Here is a 24,994-nt window from a genome sequence, read left to right as displayed (position 1 = left end):
AAGTCTGGGAATCGTTGCCACGGCCAAAAGCTCCAATGTCCACGGCGATGAAGCGACAGTCCGCATCAGCTATTGCCATGAGCACTACAGAAAAATATTTTTTGTAGTTGAAAAACTCCGATCCGGTTCTGGAAGGTTTGATAATGCGGATGTGCTTTCCATCCACCGCTCCTAAACAGTTGGGGAAATCACACACATTCCAGAATTTTACAGCAATTTCACGCCACATGTCCGTGGTGGGTATGGGGATAAACTCATCCCGGAGTGCATTCCATAATGCCTGACAGGTGTCCACAACTATTCCGGACAGGGTGGATATTCCAAACCGGTATTGGAAGTGGAGGGAAGATAAACTCTCCCCTGTGGCAAGAAATCTAGAAGAAAAACACAAACAAAAAACAATATTACAATCTATTCTTTTTATGGTGTGGTTAAAAATTTAAAAACCACAAAAAAAAAGAGGAAAAAACAAAAAAAAAACATGTCAGAATAACCAAAATTTGGACTGTCATTGGTTTAGATTTTGAATGTACCTTAATGTCACCAGCAGACGTTCCTCGGGTGGAATCGCTCTACGGAGCTGGGTGTCCTGTCGCCGTATGGCTCCTTGGACACAAGACAGCATATCCCGGAACGATTCTTGCGACATTCTCGTGTACTCATGGAATTTGTCCGGGTTGTCATTCAGCTCGGCATAGAGCGTGTGATAGGCTCCACGCCTCTCACGCACTTCAATAATGGGGTGCCTCCAAAAACACCTACATTGTCTCCTTCTCCATCTTTCGCGGTTTCGGTCTTGCTCCCAAGCAAAAGCACAGGCCAGAAACATCTTGAAGCTGAAATCCAGGTTGAAATAAAAGCTCTCCATGCGAAGATCCATCATGACACAGGATACAGTAGCAAGCTGTTAAAATTTAAGTAGCCGTAGGGTCTATATATAGAGATTTCATCATATACGCCCTCTGTAGTCCCATTGGTGGTGTCTGGTTATCTTGTTTTTGCTATTGTGAAATTTCTCTTCTTGCGGTTAAAAAACGCAAGCGCATTAAAAAACGCATGTAAACGCGGTAAAACGCTGCGTTTTTGTAAACGCATGTAAAAACGCATGCGTCTAAAAAACGCAGCGTTTGTACGTGTTTACATGCATTTTTTCACCACATGCGTTTTTTCAAACGCTGCAGATCAAAACGCAAGTGTGAAATAAGATGTAAATTTTTCTTTTTTTTCTATAAACTACTGACAACATGTCTCCGAAGTTCCAAGAAATACATTTTGTATTTATTTTCTGAAAATGAGAAAAGGTCAAAATAACCAAAAAATGCATTGCTTGCAGACCTCAAATAATGCAAAAAAAAAAAAACCACAACACGTTCATAATCATTTAGAAAAAAAACAATACTAATGTTCTAACTCGGGAAGAATTCAGAAATCAATATTTTGTGGAATAACCAAGATTTGCATTCACAGCTTTCATGCATCTTGGCATGTTTTCCACCAGTTTTTCACACTGCTTTTGGGTGACCTTATGCCACTTCTGGTACAAAAATGTAAGCAGTTCTTCTTTGTTTGATGGCTTGTGACTATCCATCTTCCTCTTGATTACATTCCAGAGGTTTTCAATGGGGTTCAGGTATGGAGATTGGGCATGCCATGACAGGGATTTGATGTGGTGGTCCTTCATCCACACCTTGATTGACCTAGCTGTGTGGCATGGCGCATTGTTCAGCTGGAAAAATCAGTCCTCAGAGTTGGGAAACATTGCCTGAGCAGAAGGAATCAACTGTTTTTCCAGGATAACCTTGTATGCAGCATGATTCATATGTCCTTCGCAAAGAACAACCTGCCCAATTCCAGCCTTGCTGAAGCATCGCCAGATCATCACCGGTCCTCCGCCAAATTTCACAGTGGGTGCAAGACACTGTGGCTTGTACGCCTCTCCAGGTCTCCGTCGAACCATTAGACGACCAGATGTTGATCTGGGGATGCTTCACCAAGGCTGGAATTGGGCAGGTTGTTCTTTGCGAAGGACGTATGAGTCAAGCCGCATACAAGTTTATCCTGGAAAAACAGTTGACTCCTTCTGCTCAGGCAATGTTCCCCAACTCTGTGGACTGGTTTTTCCAGCAGGACAATGCACCATGCCACACAGCTAGGTCAATCAAGGTGTGGATGAGGGACCACCACATCAAATTACTGTCATGGCCAGCCCAATCTCCAGACCTGAACCCCATTGAAAACCTCTGGATTGTAATCAAGAGGAAGGTGGATAGTCACAAGTAGGGTTGAGCGAATTTTATTTTTATAGGATTGGGTCGGGTTTCACGAATCCCGACTTTCTCAAAAGTCGGGTCGAGTGAAATCGGCCGATCCTATAAAAAAGTCGGGGTCGGGGTCGGCCGAAACACGAAACCCAATGCAGTGCAATGGGATACTATGGTTCCCAGGGTCTGAAGGAAAGGAAACTCTCCTTCAGGCCCTGGGATCCATATTAATGTGTAAAATAAAGAATCAAAATAAAAAATATTGATATACTCACCCTCGGACGTGCCCTGCTTCTTTCCGGCAGCCTTCCTTCCTAAGAATGAGTGCGTGAAGGACCTTAGATGACGTCGCGGCTTGTCCATGTGACCGCTCACGACCAATCACAAGCCGCGACGTCACCGCAGGTCATTCACGCGCTCATCCTTAGGAAGGAAGGCTGCCGTTTAGTACCAGGGCGCGTCCGAGGGTGAGTATATCAATATTTTTTATTTTGATTCTTTATGGATTCCGATACCGATTCCTGATATCGCAAACATATCGGAACTTGGTATCGGAATTCTGATACCAGATTCAGAAGATCGCCGACCTCATGGCCGACCCCACACAGGGGTCGGGTCGGGTTTCATGAAACCCGATTTTGCCAAAAGTCGGCGACTTCTGAAAATGGCCGACCCGTTTCGCTCAACTCTAGTCACAAGCCATCAAACAAAGAAGAACTGCTAAAATGTTTGTACCAGGAGTAACATAAGGTCACCCAAAAGCAATGTGAAAGACTGGTGGAAAGCATGCCACGACGCATGAAAGCTGTGATTAAAAATCATTGTTATTCCAAAAAATATTGGTTTCTGCATTCTTCCTGAGTGAAAACATTAGTATTGTTGCTTCTAAATAATTCTGAATTTGTTTTTTTGCATCATTTGAGGTCTGCAAGTAATGCATTTTTTATGTTATTTTCACCATTTCTCATTTTCAGAAAATAAATACAAAATGTATTACTTGGAACTTCGGAGACATGTTGTAGTTTATAGAATAAAAGTAGTTTATAGAATAAAATAACAATTTACATTTTACTCAAAAATACACCTATAAAGAGAATAATCAGACAAACTGAACATTTTGCAGTGGTCTCTTCATTTTTGCCAGAGCTGCATATATATATATATATATAGGTCTGTAGATTTGTCAATAAAAAGAGGTGGGCCCTTAGGGCCCTTATTTGCACAGGGGCCCTAAGCTGTCAGTGTCCACCCCTAATGGTATTTGTAGTTTCACAACATTTGGAAAGCCTCCAGTTGCTGACCTCTAAATTAGGCAAAGGTCACACTACCTTAGAATTTGGGCGAGTGCTAAGCGAGATAACATTGCATAGCATTCGGACCACTGTTAATCTATGGGGCAGCTCACATCACCGTATTTTTTCTCAGGCGTATTCGACATGCGTGTGAAATCGTATATTGTCCGAGACTTACCAATGCAAGCCTTTGGGTGCTAGAAAAATTCAGACACCACATGGACCATCCATGTGACTTGTGACAAATACGCACATATTTTCCTAATTTCATCTCACTGAGTAATTTAATTCAATGGGGAAGATCAGTGAGAAATGTAAAGTCATACGCATGTTATATGGATGCCATACGGGTTACATAGGTTTGAGAAAATCGCATCATCGCATTGCAAACGCATTACACTCGGATGACCATACAGAGAACACATGTGCGACTCTCGGCAGGTAGACTCGGACCGATTTTTCATACGTTAAGTGTGACCCCAGCCTCAGACTGAGATCTCTCTGTATGACAAACAACAGTATATAACAAGAAGATTAGATCACAATCATTTTTTTTTTCTTCTGCTTGTTGCCTGGTCCTTAGCAATGGTTTCCTAGCAGCTATTTTACCATGAAGGCCTGCTGCACAAAGTCTCCTCTTAACAGTTGTTGTAGAGATGTGTCTGCTGCTAGAACTCTGTGTGGCATTGACCTGGTCTCTAATCTGAGCTGCTGTTAACCTGCAATTTCTGAGGCTGGTGATTCGGATAAACTTGTCCTCAGAAGCAGAGGTGACTCTTGGTCTTCCTTTCCTGGGCCGGTCCTCATTTGAGCCAGTTTCTTTGTAGCGCTTGATGGTTTTTGCCACTGCCCTTGGGGACACTTTCAAAGCTTGCCCAATTTTTCAGACTGACTGACCTTCATTTCTTAAAGTAATGATGGCCACTCATTTTTCTTTACTTAGCTGCTTTTTTCTTGCCATAATCCAAATTCTAACAGTCTATTCAGTAGGACTATAAGCTGTGTATCAACCAGACTTCTGAACAACACAAATGATGGTCCCAACCCCATTTATAAGGCAAAAAAATCCCACTTATTAAACCTGACAGGGCACACCAGTGAATTAAAAACCATTCCCGATGACTACCTCTTGAAGCTCATCAAGAGAATGCCAAGATTGTGCAAAGCAGTCATCAAATCAAAAGGTGGCTACTTTGAAGAACCTAGAATATAAGACATATTTTCAGTTGTTTCACACTTTTTTGTTAAGTATATAATTCCACATGTGTTAATTCATAGTTTTGATGCCTTCAGTGTGAATGTACAATTTTCATAGTCATGAAAATACAGAAACATCTTTAAATGAGAAGGTGTGTCCAAACTTTTGGTCTGTACTGTATCTGCAACATGCTCATCCCCAGGATTTTCAAAATAAATGAATGGAGCAGATTATCACCATATTCAAATGGTGACCTACGACTCTCAGCGATCATATATTTGTAATAGAGTGCGGGTGTTGAGTATGTCACCACGGAACAGACAGACCAACTGTTGAGGGAGTTTATTAACAGGAATAGGATTCTCCTCGCAGGGAGAAATCAGTAGGATATAAACTTATAATATGACCGTGCAAATATATGGAAAGCAGTATAAGTTCCCAGACAGTCAAACAGTATAACAGTAGTAAACGGAATTTCTTGAGAAAACACTTATCAGTCTGATGAGGACTTGCTTGTAGGGTCGTCTTCTCCAACGTAGGTGCCGAGAAACAGCGGCACTTGTCGTCCTTCTGTTATCCGTGGGCTGTGTAGTCTCTAGGAACCCACAACCTGGGGTTTAAGGTGTTACTGTGACAGAGGGGATGCTAGGCACACGGGGTCCCCTCTGCTCTGAGTCCTTTTACTTTAACAGTACAGCCTATCCTGGGAGAACTATGCTCAGTCTATTATTTAGTCTCTCAACAGGAATCAAGGGCTCTGTACTAATACCATGGGTACCAAGGGGCACTGTCTCTGCACGGGCCACTGTCTCTGCATGGGTCACTGTTTCTGCACGGGTCACTGTCTTTGCATGGGCCACTGTCTTTGCAAGGGCCACTGTCTTTGCACGGGTGTCAGGGCGCACCTCTGCAGTCACAGCAAAGTCCGCTTTCTCATACTCACAAGATGCAGTCTTTCTGGACAATCTCCCAGTATTCATCCTCCAACTGGGAGCTCTCTCTCCCCTCCCCGGAACGCATCTGCATGCTGTTCTGACCGCTGTACACACTGCTCTCCCCGCTGCACCCGCTGCTCTCTCCACTGCACACGCTGCTCTCACACTACAGCACACGCATTTTTTCTCTCCCAGCCTGGCTTCCTTCCTGTCCCGATTTCCAAGTCTTCCCCCAGGGAAACCTGCTGCACAGCTACATGGTTCCAGGCATGGAGCAAAGAAGGTAACTCCCTTACATATTCATCAACTCTTCTCTGGACAAGTGAAAATGGTGTTCATACACCATCCTCTTTAACTTGCATCCCTTCAATAATATTTTTGGCTCTTTTCCGAACAGACATCTCAATACAGAAAAATCCATAAAACTGTATACTTTTTTTATTTTTTTTTATTTTAGGTTTTATTTTCTTTTTTTGTACAGACTGAATATGGAGGGATCTGTCAAGGGCAAATCTGTCAAAGGTGAGCAATTTCTATCCTACTGCAGCTTGAATTGTTGCTTAAATGTATTTTTTTGTTTTGTTTTCACAGATTTATTCTCATCATTTCATATGTAATTGCTTAGTATTCCCTTGGGTCAGTGCTGCACACAGACTGCAGCATCTTTTTTGGAAATCAAAAGTTGAATTTCCTGCTAGGTTTTATTAGCATGGGGAAAAGGTTGTCTCCCAGCCTGTACTTTGTAGGTAAATGCTGCAGGCATATGAGATATAGCACTGATTAAGGTGCCAAATGGCCTCTAATCACATTAAAATGAAATGTGACCACTGCTCACCAAAATAGGGACGTAACTGTCACCTTTTAGATTTCCCAGTAATAGCAAAAGCTATCTAGTAATGTGGCTGTCTATTCATATTTCAGATACAATGAAATAAGTGCTGTTTGACAGATCTCATTACAATGTGGATCACAGTGTCTAAAATTATCCAAAAGCATCAAAACAAGTATTTTGCATAAAGGCATATATGCAGATCAAATGCTATCTCTGTCTAATACTTTCTAGAGATTAGATACAGCCAGTATTACAGTATAAAAATTATCCTACTTTTCGATTCCTTAAGAACATTGTTGTAATTGTTTAAGAACTGCATTTATCAAAGTTAGACTGAGGCAAACACTAACTATAAAATATACCTTACAAATTGTTTTCTTTGAAAGGAATCTGTAGTCAGGTTTTTCCTATGTAATCTGAGGACAAAAAGAGGTATGGGTTAAAACACAGAATCCAACAATGTATCAATTATCAGACTGTGTGTGGTTGTTTACATAGGGTGAAGGTTTTATCAGTAGGACATTGTCATTGCTGTCACTAGCTGGTGTGCACTTGCAAGTCCAACACTGCCCCTTCTGCACCTCACTGTCTACCAATTTTGCAAGTTTTCCCACCTACAAAGTATGGAGAGGTCTTTAATTTATACAATAGTATGGCAGTTCAACTTGCTCAGCAGTATACAGAGGTAGAAAACAGGAACACTGTCTCTTTAAAGGGCCACTGTCACCCCCTCCAGCCGTTATAAACTAAAAGAGCCACCTTGTGCAGCAGTAATGCTGCAGTCTAACAAGGTGGCTCTTTTAGTTTTTGCTTCTGTTATTCCCTCAATAAAGCATTTTATAATTTTCCCTAAATACCTGTCTTTGTACCTGGAGGCAGGTCTGAAGCCTCCTCTGTGCCGTCACTCATCTCTTCTGGGGATGTGGTCGCCGCCCCCTGCGCGCTGTTCTTCTTAAATCCGGCGCCTGCGCTGTGCGTGCCTGCCTGAGGCAGGCGCAGTGTTCATTGGCCGTCATAGCTCAGATGCCGGGTGCCTGACTGCACCTGTGCGGGCAGTGCGGCCACCCTGTTACTGAATCCCTGCCCCGCACTGTGTTATTCATTATGCACAGTGCGGGGCTGGGATTCCTGGGCATGCGCACTGCGCTTGTCAGACGCTCCCCCAGGTTTCCCGCCTTCCAGCGTCGGTCTGTGCAGGAATCTGCCCAGGAATCCCAGCCCGCACTGTGCATAATGCATAACACAGTGCGGGGCGGGGATTCAGCAACAGGGTGGCCGCACTGCCCGCACAGGCGCAGTCAGGCACCCTGCATCTGAGCTATGACGGCCAATGAACACTGCGCCTGCCCCAGGCAGGCACGCACAGCGCAGGCGTCGGATTTAAGAAGAACAGCACGCAGGGGGCGGCGACCATCGCCCCAGAAGAGATGAGTGACGGCAGTTGGGCGCTTCACAGAGGAGGCTTCAGACCTGCCTCCAGGTACAAAGACAGGTATTTAAGGAAAATTATAAAACGCTTTATTGAGGGAATAACAGAAGCAAAAATTAAAAGAGCCACCTTGTTAGACTGCAGCATTACTGCTGCACAAGGTGGCTCTTTTAGTTTATAACGGCTGGAGGGGGTGACAGTGGCCCTTTAAATCTTCAGTTGGTTTATTACATGGCAGCATAAACCAACAAGAAGGGGAAGCTAAAACACAGCCCTTCAGGTAAAAACAGGAAAACAACAAAGAAAACAAAAATGCTGTACATAGTCCATACATTAGCGAGGAGGTGCCCGCTCTGGAGCAACAAAGGTTCAGTCTTTCCTCCTTAGGACACAAACCATGGGCGAATATTCTCTCCATTCCTGCTGAACCAAGACTACACATGGAGCCCAGCTATTTAAGCCCCAGACAACACCCTGGGGGGAAGATAAGACTGACATCCTCCCACCCGCTCTATGGATGTCCACATAAAAGCCAGCCCATTATATAAATAGCTTAAGCCCTCATAGTACTTGGTGTGCTGGAGGATAAAACTCTGGGTTTTATATCACTGATGCCATTAAGTGTAGTGACACATATCTCCCCTCCAGCACATTACCGGAGAGTTTGTCACAGTAGGTATACTTCAACTGTCAGAGACAGAATATAAAAATAAAAGACAGAAAATCACATAGTTTGATATTGACATAATTAATTAGCATTTTTTTTGCATGAAATAAGTAATTGATACAATAGAAAAACAGAACATAATATGCAGCACAGAAATCTTTGTTTAAAATTACAGATGTCAGACATTTCCAGTAGTTCTTGACCAATTTTGCATACGTGCAGTAGGGATTTTGGCGTGCTCCTCCATACAGATCTTCTCCAGATCTTTCAGGTTTCGGAGCTGTTACTGAGCAACATTAAGTTTTGGCACCTTCCAAAGATTTTCTATTGAGTTCAGGTCTGGAGATCAGCTAGGCCACTCCAGGACCTTGAAATGCTTCTTACGGGGTCACTTCTTAGTTGCCCTGGCTATGTGCTTAGGGTAATTTTCATGCTGGAAGTCTCAGCCATGACCCATCTTCAATGCTCTTACTGAGAGAAGGAGGTCATTGGCCAAAATCTCGAGGTACATGACCCCATACATCCTCCTTTCAATACAATACAGTCGTCATGTCTAGAGATGAGTAAATTTGCTCGGGTTCCCTCTTACTCAGCAAGCTATAACACTTGTCGAATAAGCTGCAGAGGGAACCCAACTTTCTACATGGCGCTGGCTGATCAGCTGATCGGCGCCGCAGCTGCATGTGTCGCAGCTGTGTGACAGTCATGACACATGCATGGAGAGCCTGTTTATTGGGCACTTCATGCATGTGTTGTGACTTTCACACAGCCACGACACCTGTAGCTGCGGCACCGATCAGCTGATTGGCCAGCGTGATCCAAGAAACCGGGTTCCCTCTGCAGCTTATTTGGCAAGAGCTATAGCTTGCTGAATAAGAGGGAACCTGAACAAATTCGCTCATCCCTAGTCATGTCCACTTTACAGAAAAGCACCCCATAGTATAATGTTTTCTCCACCATACTTCATGGTTGGGACAGTGTTCTTGGGGTTGTACTCATTCTTCTTTCTCCAAACAACGCGAGTGGAGTTGATACCAAAAAGTTCTATTTTGGTCTCATCTGACCACATGATTTTATTCCATGCCTTCTCTGGATCATCCGGGTGGCAAACTTCATATGTTCCTGGATATGTGCTGGCGTGAGTCGAGGGTACCTTGCATACCCTGCAGAATTTTAATCCATGATGGCATAGTGTGTTACTAACACTAAGGATTGAGGCTGTGGTTGAAGCTCTTTTCAAGTCATTGTCTTGGTCCCCCTGTGTAGTTCTGGGCTGATTCCTGACCTTTCTCTGAGTAATTCTTACCCCACGAGGCAAGATCATTCATGGATCTGCATGCGGAGTACGATTGACAGTCATCTTGTGTTTCTTCCATTTTCTAATAATTGTGCTAACAGTTGTTGCCTTCTCACCAAGCTACTTGCCTATTGTCCTGTAGCCCATCACAGAATTGTGCACATCTACAATTTTGTCTCTGGTGTCCTTATATAGCTCTTTTGTCTTGGCAATCAGGGCTGTCACTAGAAATTTCACGGACCCATACTGGCAAAATTTTCGGGGCCCCCTTGAGACTCCGCCCAGGCTCCACCCCAGCCCCGTCTCCATGCTCCACCCCTCAAACTGTCCACAGTCCCACCGCTCTCTCTTGAAAAAACTCCACTTCTCACCTATCAGACATTAACAGTACCCATCACCAGATCACACATATAGCCGGCAGCTTTTGTTTTGGCCAAAAGATTTTTTAAGCTGCCACCATAGCACGGTAGACACTTTTGGCCGGGCCCTACTCTACTGTAACCTACTAAATATTTGTTAAAATATGCAATACAATTTAGGTATATTTTTATTTATGATGATGTGTGCAAAACTGTAAAGCGCTGCGGAATATGTTAGCGCTATATAAAAATAAAGATTTATTTATTTATTTTTCAATTTTTAAAATGACCAATAATATCACATACAAGGAACAAATACTGCAACACCATTTCCAGACCACATATTACCACCAGTGACCGAATAATATCACATACAAGGAACAAATACCACCGCACCATGACCAGACCACATATTACCACCACATAGTGACTGAATACTACAATTCTGATCAGTAATAAAAAAAGCACCATACTATCACCATAAGTGCCAGTATTCACAGGAGATCTGTACTTAGTATGCAGTGTCTGTGTAGAGGTAATACAGTGATCACCGGTGACATTGTACACAGGACCTCTGTATATAGTATACAGTGTATAGTGTCAGTGTATAGGTAACACTAACTCACCAGTGACGTCTCTAGGTGAAGTCCTTCATCTTTCATCCAGCACAGACCGCCATCACTTCATCCACCCAGGACTTGTCTCTGCAGGAAATAACACAGTTATCTCGAGCTCCGCTTGCAGAACACATTACTTAATTTTTCCCAGCTTCTACATTACACCACATGAAGAAAAAGAGGCGACATAGTATCACTCTACACAGTAACAGGACCGCCCCCTCATTTAAAACAGTATCCTCAAAAAATAAAATAAATACATCACTGCAGTAATAATATCCCTAAATTAGTCCCTATGGTAATAATATTCACTGTTGTGAATTCTGTTGTGGGTTCTGCTCTTGGGCTCCCTCCGGTGGTTATAAGTGGTAGTGCTGCTGTTTGTCCTTCACAGCAGTCATCAGGTGCTTCCACTTTGGACGGGGCTATTTAGTCTGGCTTCACCCTTTAGTGAGTGCCAGTTGTCCATTGTTTTCTGGGGGATTCACATCTCTGCTTGGTTTCTCCTGCTGGATTGTCCAAATCATCAAAGATAAGTCCTGGCTTTGTTTTTGCAGTCCACATGCGGTGGACTTTATAGTTCAGTGAATTGCTATGTTTTTTCTTGTCCAGCTTTGTCTGTGTAAGGATTTATTCAGCCAAGCTGGAAGCTCTGGAGTCGCAGAGTTACCCTCCATGCCTTTAGTTAGGTGTGGAGATTTTTGTATTCTCTGTGGTGGATTTTTGTAGTATTTTAATACTGACCGCACAGTACTCTGTCCTGTCTTTTCTTTCTAGGTAGCGTGGCCTCCTTTGCTAAATTCTGTTTTCAGTCTGCGTTTGTAATTTCCCTCTCCTCTCACAGTCAATATTTGTGGGGGGCTGTCTTTCCTTTGGGAATTTTCTCTGAGGCAAGATAGTTTTCCTGTTTCTTTCTTTAGGGGTAATTAGTCCTCCGGCTGTGACGAGGTGTCTAGGGAGTGACAGGAACATCCCACGGCTACTTCTAGTTGCGGTGTTAAGTTCAGGGTCTGCGGTCAGTATAGAGGCCACCTACTCCAGAGCTCGTCCATGCTGCTCCTAGGCCACCAGAACATAACAGTACAACTGGCCGACAATGAGTTAACCGCATCTCAAAAGAAGGGAAAGAAAGTGCTGAGCCATTTTTTTTTCTGTACTCTGTTGTGTTTTTTTTTTCCCTCTTCACCTTTGGGTGGCTCAGCAGTTAGGCGCTGACATGGATGTTCAGGGACTTGCTTCTCGGGTGGATCAACTTGCTGCTAGAGTACAGGGTATTTCTGATTATATTGTGCAGACTCCTGTTTTAGAGCCTAGAATTCCTACCCCCGATCTGTTTTTTGGGGACAGGTCCAAATTTTTGAGCTTTAAAAATAACTGTAAACTGTTTTTTGGTCTGAAGCCCCGTTCCTCTGGTGATCCCATCCAGCAGGTAAAAATTGTCATTTCTCTGTTGCGTGGCGACCCGCAGGATTGGGCATTTTCCCTGGAATCTGGGAATCCGGCCTTGCTTAATGTAGACAACTTTTTTCAGGCGCTTGGGTTATTGTATGATGAACCTAATTCTGTGGATCATGCTGAGAAAACCTTGTTGGCCCTGTGTCAGAGTCAAGAAGCGGCAGAATCATATTGCCAGAAATTTAGAAAATGGTCTGTGCTTACTAAGTGGAATGAGGATGCTTTGGCGGCAATTTTCAGAAAGGGTCTTTCTGAATCTGTTAAAGATGTTATGGTGGGGTTCCCCACGTCTGCAGGTCTGAGTGATTCTATGTCTCTGGCCATTCAAATTGATCGGCGCTTGCGTGAGCGCAGAGTTGTGCACACTATGGATTGTGTCTAGAGCTGAACGCCAAGGATTCAGATGTCAGAATATGTTGTGCTTTTACTGCGGCGATTCTGCTCATGTTATTTCTGATTGCCCTAATCGTGCCAAGATAATCGCTAATTCCGTTACCATCAGTACTGTACAACCTAAATTTCTGTTATCTGTGACCCTGATCTGCTCATTATCGTCATTCTCTGTCATGGCATTTGTGGATTCAGGCGCCGCTTTAAATTTGATGGACTTAGAATTTGCCAGACGTTGTGGTTTTCCCTTACAGCCTTTGCGGAGTCCTATCCCTTTGAGGGGTATTGATGCTACACCATTGGCTAAAAATAAACCTCAGTTTTGGACACAGTTAACCATATGCATGGCGCCAGCCCATCAGGAAGATTGTCGTTTCCTGGTGTTGCATAATTTGCATGATGCTATTGTGCTGGGGTTTCCATGGTTACAGGTACATAATCCGGTGTTGGATTGGAAATCTATGTCTGTGACTAGTTGGGGTTGTCAGGGGGTTCATGATGACGTTGCTCTGATGTCAATTTCCTCCTCCTTCTCTTCTGAAATTCCTGAGTTTCTGTCAGATTTCCAGGATGTTTTCGATGCGTCCAAGTCCAGTTCCCTTCCACCGCATAGGGACTGTGATTGTGCTATTGACTTGATTACAGGCTGTAAGTTTCCTAAGGGCCGACTTTTCAACCTGTCTGTGCCTGAACATGCCGCCATGCGGAGCTATGTAAAGGAGTCTTTGGAGAAGGGGCATATTCGGCCATCTTCTTCTCCATTGGGAGCAGGTTTTTTTTTTGTTGCCAAGAAGGATGGCTCCTTGAGACCCTGTATTGATTATCGCCTCTTGAATAAGATCACGGTCAAATTCCAATACCCTTTGCCTTTGCTTTCTGATTTGTTTGCCAGGATTAAGGGGGCTAGTTGGTTTACTAAGATTGACCTTCAAGGGGCATATAATCTGGTTCGTATTAAGCAGGGTGACGGATGGAAAACTGCGTTTAATACACCTGAGGGCCATTTTGAATATCTTGTGATGCCATTCGGACTCTCTAATGCCCCATCTGTGTTTCAGTCGTTCATGCATGATATTTTTCGGAATTATCTTGATAAATTCATGATTGTATATTTGGATGATATTTAGATTTTTTCGATGATTGGGAGTCTCATGTGAAACAAGTCAGGATGGTATTTCAGGTCCTTCGTGATAATGCCTTGTTTGTGAAGGGGTCTAAGTGCTTCTTTGGAGTACAGAAGGTTTCTTTTTTGGGCTTCATTTTTTCTCCATCATCTATAGAAATGGATCGGGTTAAGGTTCAGGCCATTCATGATTGGATCCAGCCCACATCCATGAAGAGCCTTCAGAAATTTTTGGGCTTTTCTAATTTTTATCGCCGTTTCATTGCCAACTTCTCCAGTGTGTTTAAACCCCTGACCGATTTGACGAGGAAGGGCGCTGATGTAGCGAATTGGTCCTCTGAGGCTGTTTCTGCCTTTCAGGAGCTTAAGCGCCGATTTACTTCTGCCCCTGTGTTGCATCAGCCGGATGTTTCTCTTCCTTTTCAGGTTGAGGTTGACGCTTCTGAGATTGGGGCAGGGGCCGTTTTGTCCAGAGGAATTCTGATGGTTCCTTGATGAAACCGTGTGCCTTCTTTTCTCGAAAGTTTTCGCCTGCGGAACGCAATTATGATGTCGGCAATCGTGAGTTGTTGGCTATGAAGTGGGCAATTGAGGAGTGGCGACATTGGCTTGAGGGGGCCAAGCACCGTTTTGTGGTCTTGACCGATCATAAGAATCTGATTTACCTCGAGTCTGCCAAACGGCTGAATCCTAGACAGGCCCGATGGTCCCTGTTTTTCTCCCGTTTTGATTTTGTTATCTCGTATATTCCGGGTTCTAAGAATGTTAAGGCTGATGCCCTCTCTAGGAGTTTTTTGCCTGATTCCCCTGGGATTCTTGAGCCGGTTGGTATTCTGAAGGAGGGGGTGATTCTTTCTGCCATCTCCCCTGATTTGCGACGGGTTCTTCAGGAGTTTCAGGCTGATAAACCTGATCTCTGTCCAGCGGGGAAACTGTTTGTTCCTGACAGATGGACTAGTAAAGTGATTTCTGAGGTTCACTGTTCTGTGTTGGCTGGCCATCCTGGGATTTTTGGTACCAGAGATTTGGTTAGTAGTTTCTTTTGGTGACCTTCTTTGTCACGGGATGTGCGTTCTTTTGTGCAGTCCTGTGGGACTTGTGCGCGGGCCAAACCTTGCTGCTCCCGCGCCAGTGGGTTGCTTTTGCCTTTGCCGGTCCCTGAGAGGCCTTGGACGCATATTTCTATGGATTTTATTTCGGATCTTCCTGTTTCCCAGAGGATGTCTGTTATCTGGGTGGTCTGTGACCGGTTTTCTAAGATGGTTCATTTGGTACCTTTGCCTAAATTGCCTTCCTCTTCTGAGTTGGTTCCGTTGTTTTTTCAGCATGTGGTTCGTTTGCATGGCATTCCGGAGAATATTGTGTCCGATAGAGGTTCCCAGTTTGTTTCTAGGTTTTGGCGGTCCTTTTGTGCTAAGCTGGGCATTGATTTGTCTTTTTCTTCCACATTTCATCCTCAGACAAACGGCCAAACAGAGCGAACTAACCAGACTTTGGAAACTTATTTGAGATGCTTTGTGTCTGCCGATCAGGATGATTGGGTGGCTTTCTTGCCATTGGCCGAGTTTGCCCTTAATAATCGGGCTAGTTCTGCTACCTTGGTGTCACCATTTTTTTGTAATTCTGGGTTTCATCCTCGTTTTTCTTCAGGGCAGGTTGAGGCTTCTGATTGTCCTGGGGTGGACTCTGTGGTTGACAGGTTGCAGCAGATTTGGGCTCATGTTGTGGACAATTTGGTGTTGTCTCAGGAGGAGGCTCAGCGTTTTGCCAACCGTCATCGGCGTGTGGGTTCCCGGCTTTGGGTTGGGGATTTGGTCTGGTTGTCTTCTCGTCATGTTCCTATGAAGGTTTCTTCCCCGAAGTTCAAGCCTCGGTTTATTGGTCCTCATAGGATTTCTGAGATTATCAATCCAGTGTCTTTTTCCATCCATAATGTTTTTCATAGATCTTTGTTGCGGAAATATGTGGTGCCCGTGATTCCCTCTGTTGATCCTCCTGCCCTGGTGTTGATTGATGGGGAGTTGGAGTATGTTGTGGAAAAGATCTTGGATTCTCATTTTTCAAGACGGAGGCTTCAGTTTCTTGTCAAGTGGAAGGGTTATGGCCAGGAGGATAATTCTTGGGTTGTTGCCTCCGATGTTCATGCTGACGATTTGGTTTGTGCCTTCTATTTGGCTCGTCCGGATCGGCCTGGGGGCTCTGGTGAGGGTTTGGTGACCCCTCCTCAAGGGGGGGGTACTGTTGTGAATTCTGTTGTGGGTTCTGCTCTTGGGCTCCCTCCGGTGGTTATAAGTGGTAGTGCTGCTGTTTGTCCTTCACAGCAGTCATCAGGTGCTTCCACTTTGGACGGGGCTATTTAGTCTGGCTTCACCCTTTAGTGAGTGCCAGTTGTCCATTGTTTTCTGGGGGATTCACATCTCTGCTTGGTTTCTCCTGCTGGATTGTCCAAATCATCAAAGATAAGTCCTGGCTTTGTTTTTGCAGTCCACATGCGGTGGATTTTATAGTTCAGTGAATTGCTATGTTTTTTCTTGTCCAGCTTTGTCTGTGTAAGGATTTATTCAGCCAAGCTGGAAGCTCTGGAGTCGCAGAGTTACCCTCCATGCCTTTAGTTAGGTGTGGAGATTTTTGTATTCTCTGTGGTGGATTTTTGTAGTATTTTAATACTGACCGCACAGTACTCTGTCCTGTCTTTTCTTTCTAGGTAGCGTGGCCTCCTTTGCTAAATTCTGTTTTCAGTCTGCGTTTGTAATTTCCCTCTCCTCTCACAGTCAATATTTGTGGGGGGCTGTCTTTCCTTTGGGAATTTTCTCTGAGGCAAGATAGTTTTCCTGTTTCTTTCTTTAGGGGTAATTAGTTCTCCGGCTGTGACGAGGTGTCTAGGGAGTGACAGGAACATCCCACGGCTACTTCTAGTTGCGGTGTTAAGTTCAGGGTCTGTGGTCAGTATAGAGGCCACCTACTCCAGAGCTCGTCCATGCTGCTCCTAGGCCACCAGATCATAACAATTCCCCATCCTGGCCAACGTGTGTCTCATTCCTGGCGTCAGCCATATGTTCTCCCATCCTGCCCTCATGAGTATCCATTCTTCCCCATATGATCTCCCCATCCTGACTCATCTGTCTCCATCGTATCCATCCTGCCCCATGATCCTGCACGATCTGTCTCCAATTCTGCCCCAGTGTCTCCAATCATGCCCCCATGTCTGCAATCCTGCCACTTGTCTCCAATCATGCCTCCTGTGTCTCCATTCTGCCCCATCTGTCTCCAATCCTTCCCCATCTGTCTCCAGTCATGCCCCCATGTCTTTCATCATACCCCGTATCTCCATTCTGCCCGTGTCCAGCATTCTGCCCCTGTGTCCAGCATCTCGGCCCCTGTGTCCAGCATCTCTGCTCCTGTGTTCAGCATTTCTGCCCCTGTGTCCAGCATTCTGCCCCTGTGTCCAGCATTCTGCCCCTGTGTCCACTGTCCAGCATACTGCCCCTGTGTCCAGCATACTGCCCCTGTGTCCAGCATTCTTCCCCTGTGTCCAGCATCCTGCCCCTGTGTCCAGCATACTGCCCCTGTATCCACTGTCCAGCATACTGCCCCTGTGTCCAGCATTCTGCCCCTGTGTCCAGCATTCTGCCCCTGTGTCCAGCATACTGCCTGTGTCCAGTATACTGCCCCTGTGTCCAGCATACTGCCCCTGTGTCCAGCATTATTCCCCTGTGTCCAGCATTCTGCCCCTGTGTCCAGCATCTCTGCCCCGTGTCCAGCATCTCTGCCCCTGTGTCCAGCATCTCTGCCCCTGTGTCCAGCATCTCTGCCCCTGTGTCCAGCATTCTGCCCCTGTGTCTAGCATTCTGCCCGTGTCCAGCATTCTGCCCCTGTGTCCAGCATACTGCCCCTGTGTCCACTGTCCAGCATACTGCCCGTGTTCAGCATACTGCCCCTGTGTCCAGCATACTGCCCCTGTGTCCACTGTTCAGCATACTGCCCATGTCAAGCATACTTCCCCTGTGTCCACTGTCCAGCATACTGCCCCTGTGTCCAGCATACTGCCCCTGTGTCCAGCATACTGCCCCTGTGTCAAGCATTCTGCCCCTGTGTCCAGCATACTGCACCTGTGTCCAGCATACTGTCCCTGTGTCCACTGTCCAGCATACTGCCCATGTCCAGCATTCTACCCCTGTGTCCAGCATACTGCCCCTGTGTCCAGCATACTGCCCCTGTGTCCAGCATTCTGCCCCTGTGTCCAGCATTCTGCCCCTGTGTCCAGCATTCTGCCCCTGTGTCCAGCATTCTGCCACTGTGTCCAGCATTCTGCCACTGTGTCCAGCATTCTGCCCCTGTGTCCACTGTCCAGCATACTGCCCCTGTGTCCAGCATACTGCCCCTGTGTCCAGCATTCTGCCCCTGTGTCCAGCATTCTGCCACTGTGTCCAGCATTCTGCCACTGTGTCCAGCATTCTGCCCCTGTGTCCACTGTCCAGCATACTGCCCCTGTGTCCAGCATTCTGCCCCTGTGTCCAGCATACTGCCCCTGTGTCCAGCATAATGCCCGTGTCCAGCTTTCTGCCCCTGTGTCCAGCATCTCTGCCCCGGGCCCCCCCCCCCTGGATCGCCGCGCTCAAAGAAAAAAAAAAGAGTTCTTACCTTGCCATGCTCCTGCGGTGGGCGAAGCTCTCTTCCTCCACGCAGGTGAAGGACGCACTCGCCGGCGGCTGACAATGATGTCAGACGCCGGCGAAGTGCGACTTCGCACTGCGGCCGCTCAAGTCAGCTGCCATGGCGGTGGCTGTTAACTATTGATGTCCGGGCACGGGCCCGCACGTCAATAGTGTGCTGCAGCGCATGCAGGGGGGGCCCGGTGAGCAGATGAGACGGGGCCCGATGCGGGCCCCCTCTGCTCACCGGGCCCCATACGCTAGTCATGGCTGTCATGCCCTGATGGCGGCCCTGTTGGCAATGGTGGAAAGGTTAGAGTATGATTGATTGATTGTGTAGACAGATGTCTTTTATAGTTCAAACAGATGCAATTAATACAGGCAATGTAACCTTCAGAGCCATTGAAAAACGGTGAACTAGAAGGATATAAGTGCTGCATTGATTGTTAGTGCAGCAGAACACTGATGGTTGGATTCACCAATGAGAGCTCTGTGCACAGCATTAGTGGAGGATACAACTTCTCACCTCCAGCGCTCCAACATCTCCTTCAGAACAAGTGTGACACTTTGACAATATTGTGTGTGTGTGTAGAAGAAGGAGAGGAATATCTGGACTGTGCTTTTCCAGCATCATAGTGCATCATGTGCAGGGGACCTCTGGATATGTGATTTGGCCCACTGTGCATGGTGAGTTTACACCATTGACTGTGCTAGCATCATTGTGTTTTGTGGAGAAATGTTACAAAGCATAAGGAAGTGCAATTTATTGGTTGTGACTGGGGGAGTGTATATAGCATTGCTTGTGATGGGAGGGTGGCACTAATCTTTGACTGTAAATACATAATGTACTGAGTATGCTCTTATTTACAATCATCATGTTTGTACAGACTGCAAATATATACTGAGGTACAGTACAGACCAAAAATTTGGACACACCTTCTCATTTCAAGATTTTTCTATATTTTCATGACTGTGAAAATTGTACATTCACACTGAAGGCATCAAAACTATGAATTAATACATGTGGAATTATATACTTAACAATAAAGTGTGAAACAACTGAAATTATGACTTATATTCTAGGTTTTTCAAAGTAGCCACCTTTTGCTTTGATGACTGCTTTGCACACTTTTGGCATTCTCTTGATGAGCTTCAAAAGGTAGTCACCGGGAATGGTTTTCACTTCACAGGTGTGCCCTGTCAGGTTTAATAAGTGGGATTTCTTGTCTTATAAATGGGGTTGGGACCATCAGTTGTGTTGTGCAGAAGTCTGGTGGATACACAGCTGATAGTCCTACTGAATAGTATGTTAGAATTTGTATTATGGCAAGAAAAAAGCAGCAAAGTAAAGAAAAAAGAGTGACCATCATTACTTTAAAACATGAAGGTCTGTCTGTCTGAAAAATTGGGCAAACTTTGAAAGTGTCCCCAAGTGCAGTGGCAAAACCCATCAAACTGGCTCACATGAGGACCGCCCCAGGAAAGGAAGACCAGGAGTCACCTCTGCTTCTGAGGATAAGTGTATCCGAGTCACCAGCCTCAGAAATCGCAGATTAACAGCAGCTCAGATCAGAGACCAGGTCAATGCCACACAGAGTTCTAGCAGCAGACACATCTCTACAACAACTGTTAAGAGGAGACTTTGTGCAGCAGGCCTTCATGGTAAAATAGCCGCTAGGAAACCACTGCTAAAGACAGGCAACAAGCAGAAGAGACTTTTTTGGGCTAAAGAATACAAGGAATGGACATTAGACCAGTGGAAATCTGTGCTTTGGTCTGATGAGTCCAAATATAAGATCTTTGGTTCCAACCTCCGTGTCTTTGTGCGACCCTGAAAATTTGAACAGATGGACTCTACATGCCTGGTTCCCATCGTGAAGCATGGAGTAGGAGGTGTGATGGTGTAGGGGTTCTTTGCTGGTGACACAGTTGGGAATTTATTCAAAATTGAAGGCATACTGAACAAGCATGGCTACCACAGCATTTTGCAGCGGCATGCTATTCCATCCGGTTTGCGTTTAGTTGGACCATCATTTATTTTTCAACAGGACAATGACCCCAAACACACCTCCAGGCTGTGTAAGGGCTATTTGACCAAGGAAGAGAGTGATGGGGTGCTACTCCAGATGACCTGGCCTCCACAGTCACCAGACCTGAACCCAATCGAGATGGTTTGGGGTGAGCTGGACCGCAGAGTGAAGGCAAAAGGGCCAACAAGTGCTAAGCATCTCTGAGAACTCCTTCAAGATTGTTGGAAGACCATTCCTGGTGACTACCTCTTGAAGCTCATCAAGAGAATGCCAAGAGTGTGCAAAGCAGTCATCAAAGTAAAAGGTGGCTACTTTGAAGAATCTAGAATATAAGACATAATTTCAGTTGTTTCACACATTTTTGTTAAGTATATAATTCCACGTGTTAATTCATAGTTTTGATGCCTTCAGTGTGAATGTACAATTTTCATAGTCATGAAAATACAGAAAAATCTTTAAATGAGGTGTGCCCAAACTTTTGGTCTGTACTGTATATACAGTCAGTGTACACTCACCAGCTCCATGCAATGCACTCAAATAGCAGAGGAAGCATTAGCAGTAGTGATGAGTGAATACATTTGGCACTATTCATTACTCGCACAAATAGTACGGCATTCGGGCTATTCGTTATTTCGTGAGTAATTAGGTATTTGCCTCGGTATATTCGAGTGACCCGCTCAGCATGTTTGGTGTTTTATTTGCAGCCAATGAACATGGTGAGCTGGCTTGTCAAATACAGTAATGCCAGCGCCATCTTTGGTTGGCATTACTGTGATTGGCTGGACTTCCAGTGTCATAGGGAATATTTAAAGGCTGCTTGCACAATCTTGTGTACATTGCAGCCGGAAACAGCGTAGGGAGAGCATAGTTTCACCATAGGGACAGTGAAAGTAGCGTAGGGAAAGTGATAGGAGTGTATGCTGAGCGTTTATTCCAAATAGCTCTTTTGAGATCAGAATACTGTGAAGAGATTATATTACTTATTTGTTACGTGGGGATTTCAGTATTAGTGAGAGATTTAATAGAAGGGAGGATGGGTGAAAAGCTCGCATCTGGATGCATGTTCTGATCATTCCAAGTACATGCTGCAGATCTCTGCTATTTTCCACTGTGTTATATAGTAGTTATTATTAGGAACACACTGCGGGATTATGGTAAAATAGGAAGGGTTCAATCCAGTACTAAAATATACAAATCAGATATTTGTAGAGGGAAATAAATATTAGGTAGTAGCACCATTAGTGTTGAGCATTCCGATACCGCAAGTATCGGGTATCGGCCGATATTTGCTGTATCGGAATTCCGATACCGAGTTCCGATATTTTTGTGATATCGGAAATCGGAATCGGAAGTTCCCATTGTATGGTTCCCAGGGTCTGGAGGAGAGGAGACTCCTTCAGGCCCTGGGATCCATATTCATGTAAAAAATAAAGAATTAAAATAAAAAATATGGATATACTCACCCGTCCGGCGGCTCCTGGACCTTACTGATGTCACCGGCAGCCTCCGTTCCTAAGAATGAGGAGTTTAGGACCTGCAATGACGTCGCAGCTTGTGATTGGTCTCGTGAGCAGTCACATGAGCGGTCATACACCAATCACAAGCCGCGACGTCATCGAAGGTCCTAAACTCCTCATTCTTAGGAACGGAGGCTGCTGGTTACATCGGTAAGGTCCAGGGGCCGCCGGACGGGTGAGCATATCCATATTTTTTTATTTTTTTTCTTTATTTTTTACATGAATATGGATCCCAGGGCCTGAAGGAGAGTTTCCTCTACTTCAGACCCTGGGAACCATCCAGGATACCTTCCGATACTTGTGTCCCATTGACTTGCATTGGTATCGGGTATCGGTATCGGCGATATCCGATATTTTTCGGATATCGGCCGATACCATCAGATACCGATACCTTTGAGTATCGGAAGGTATCGCTCAACACTAAACACCATATACAAAACCATTTTTGGGAGCTACTTAATATTCCTGTCTAGCAGCCTATTTTTTTTTTTCTTTACACAAAATAATACTCGTCAGTGGTAACATCTATTCTTTAATGTAATTGATAAATAATATTCCCCGTCTACTACCTAAATACTTACTATTTGTCTATCTGTTCTGCGACTGGAGCAAAACCTCTTGAGCTACAAAACATCACTTTTTCCCATTAATTTCTCTGAGTATGTTTTTAGTGTGCCTCAAAAAGGCGAATTAAAAAAATTCCCTCCGAAAAAAATATTTGTTTAAAAAATTGCATTTCTTTATCTAGCAGTTGTGCGACTGGCGCAATCTGGGTAGCAATAATCTTACATGACAATTTAGCAGGGGCATTAATCTTCATTACTCCACACTTGTAGTGTGTTAGCAAGGCAATTGAAAAAAAATAATAATTTTCTCTAGCTTTAAAAAAATCTGTGTTTCTTTATCTATCAGTTGTGCGACTGGTGCAATCTGGGTAGAGATAATTTTACGTGACAATATAGTGGGGGCATTAATCTTCATTTCTCCACATTTGGAGTGTCTCAGCAATGCAATTGCAAAAAATGTACTAATTTCTATTGTTTTAAAAAAATAGTGTTTCTTTAGCAGTTGTGTGACAGGCACAATCCGGGTAGAGTTAATCTTGCATGACAATGTAGCGGGGACAAAAATCTTCAATACTCAGCATTTGGATTAAAGTCAGCAATGTGATTGAAAAAAATTAAAAATGTATTAAAAATGTTATCTTGCCTTAAAAAACTGTGTTTCTTTATCTAGCAGTTGTGTGACTGGCCCAATCTGGGTAGAGATAATCTTACGTGACAATTTAACAGGGGCAATAATCTTCATTACTCAGCATTTGGAGCATGTCAGCTAGGTAATTGAGCAAAAATTCATAATTTCTATTGCTCTAAAAAATAGTGTTTCTATATCTAGCAGTGATGCGACTGGCACAATCTAGGTAGAGATAATCTTACGTGATAATTTAGCAGGGGCAATAACCTTCATTATTCTGCTGTTGGAGTGTGTCAGCAAGGCAATCGATAGGTAGTACAGGTTTTACCATTGAACATTTTGCCAAGTTTTCACAAGGTACAACATTAGCCATGTGGGGTACACATAAATGACCACTAAGTACTTGTTTCAGAAGCAGGAGGAGGAGGTAATTTTATGAAAAAAATGGGCTTAGATGGTAAGGGATGGATGTGAAGACAAGAGATGAGCGAATTTGCTCAGGTTCCCTCTTATTTGGCAAGCTATAGCACTTGCCGAATAAACTGCAGAGGGAACCCAGCATCCTGGATTGTGCCAGCTGATCGACTGATTGGCGCCACAGCTGCATGTGTCATGGCTGTGGACAGTCATGACACATGCATGGAGAGCCTGTTTGTTGGGCTTTCTATGCATGTGTCGTGACTGTTACACAGCCGCGACACATGCAGCTGTGGCGCAGATCAGCTGATTAGCTGGCACGATCCAGGAAGCCCGGTTTCCTCTGCAGCTTATTCGGCAAGCGCTATAGCTTGCCGACTAAGAGGGAACCTGAGCAAGTTCACTCATCTCTAGTTAAGACAGCTTCCCCCAAAAAATATTTGGGCTGCTTTTACATTACATTGCTGTGATCCATAGTGCTTACAAAGTCGCAGTAAATCCAGCTCCTGTTCAATTTTAGAAGAGCCTGTCTACATTTTTCAATCTCAGACATGTGTGCCTATCCGTTATGATTGCACCATCCAAGCTAAAAACCCACTCAGACAACACATGGGGCTTGGACAACCAATAGTTAAAGTGCACAGAAGAATAAGGAAGGATGCTGGTATGGTAACTTAAAGGGCCACTGTCACCCCCCTCCAGCCGTTATAAACTAAAAGAGCCACCTTGTGCAGCAGTGATGCTGTATTCTAACAAGGTGGCTCTTTTAGTTTTAGGTTTAAGTATACCCCAAATAAAGCGTTTTTATACTTAGCCACAATTCCTGTCTCTAGCCAGGTAGGCGGGTCCTCACTCCCCAGCTTGGTCAGCTCCTCTGCCGTCACTCCAATCTTCCTGCGCTTTCGGTGCCGCCCCCTCAGCGCTGTTATCTTTTCAAAACCGGCGCCTGCGCTGTGTACTGGTGTCCTGTGCAGACGCAGTAAGCTCTGGCCGTCTGACGTCCCTGCCAGGCTTGCACACTGCGCCTGCGTGGGCATTGCGGCCAGCCACCTTTGGAATCCCCGCCCGGCACTGTGTTATGCATTATGCACAGTGCGGGGCGGGGATTGCAAAGGTTAGGGCAATCACATGCCAGTGACGTCACCGCAGGTCCTACAGCTATTTGCTGTGCAGCAGATCCATCCTGGTGTTCTGTGGATGTCTTTTGTTCTCTGGTATCAGCCATTACACGGAATATTCTGTATAGGTGAAACATAAATATATACTGATAAGAAGACGTTTTCCGGGGATTCCAAAGGTGGCTGGCCGCAATGCCCGCGCAGGCGCAGT

Source organism: Ranitomeya variabilis, chromosome 5 (genome assembly GCF_051348905.1).
Source record: "Ranitomeya variabilis isolate aRanVar5 chromosome 5, aRanVar5.hap1, whole genome shotgun sequence".
In the NCBI taxonomy this organism is placed as follows: Eukaryota; Metazoa; Chordata; class Amphibia; order Anura; family Dendrobatidae; genus Ranitomeya; species Ranitomeya variabilis.
Note: the sequence above shows the minus strand (reverse complement) of the source record.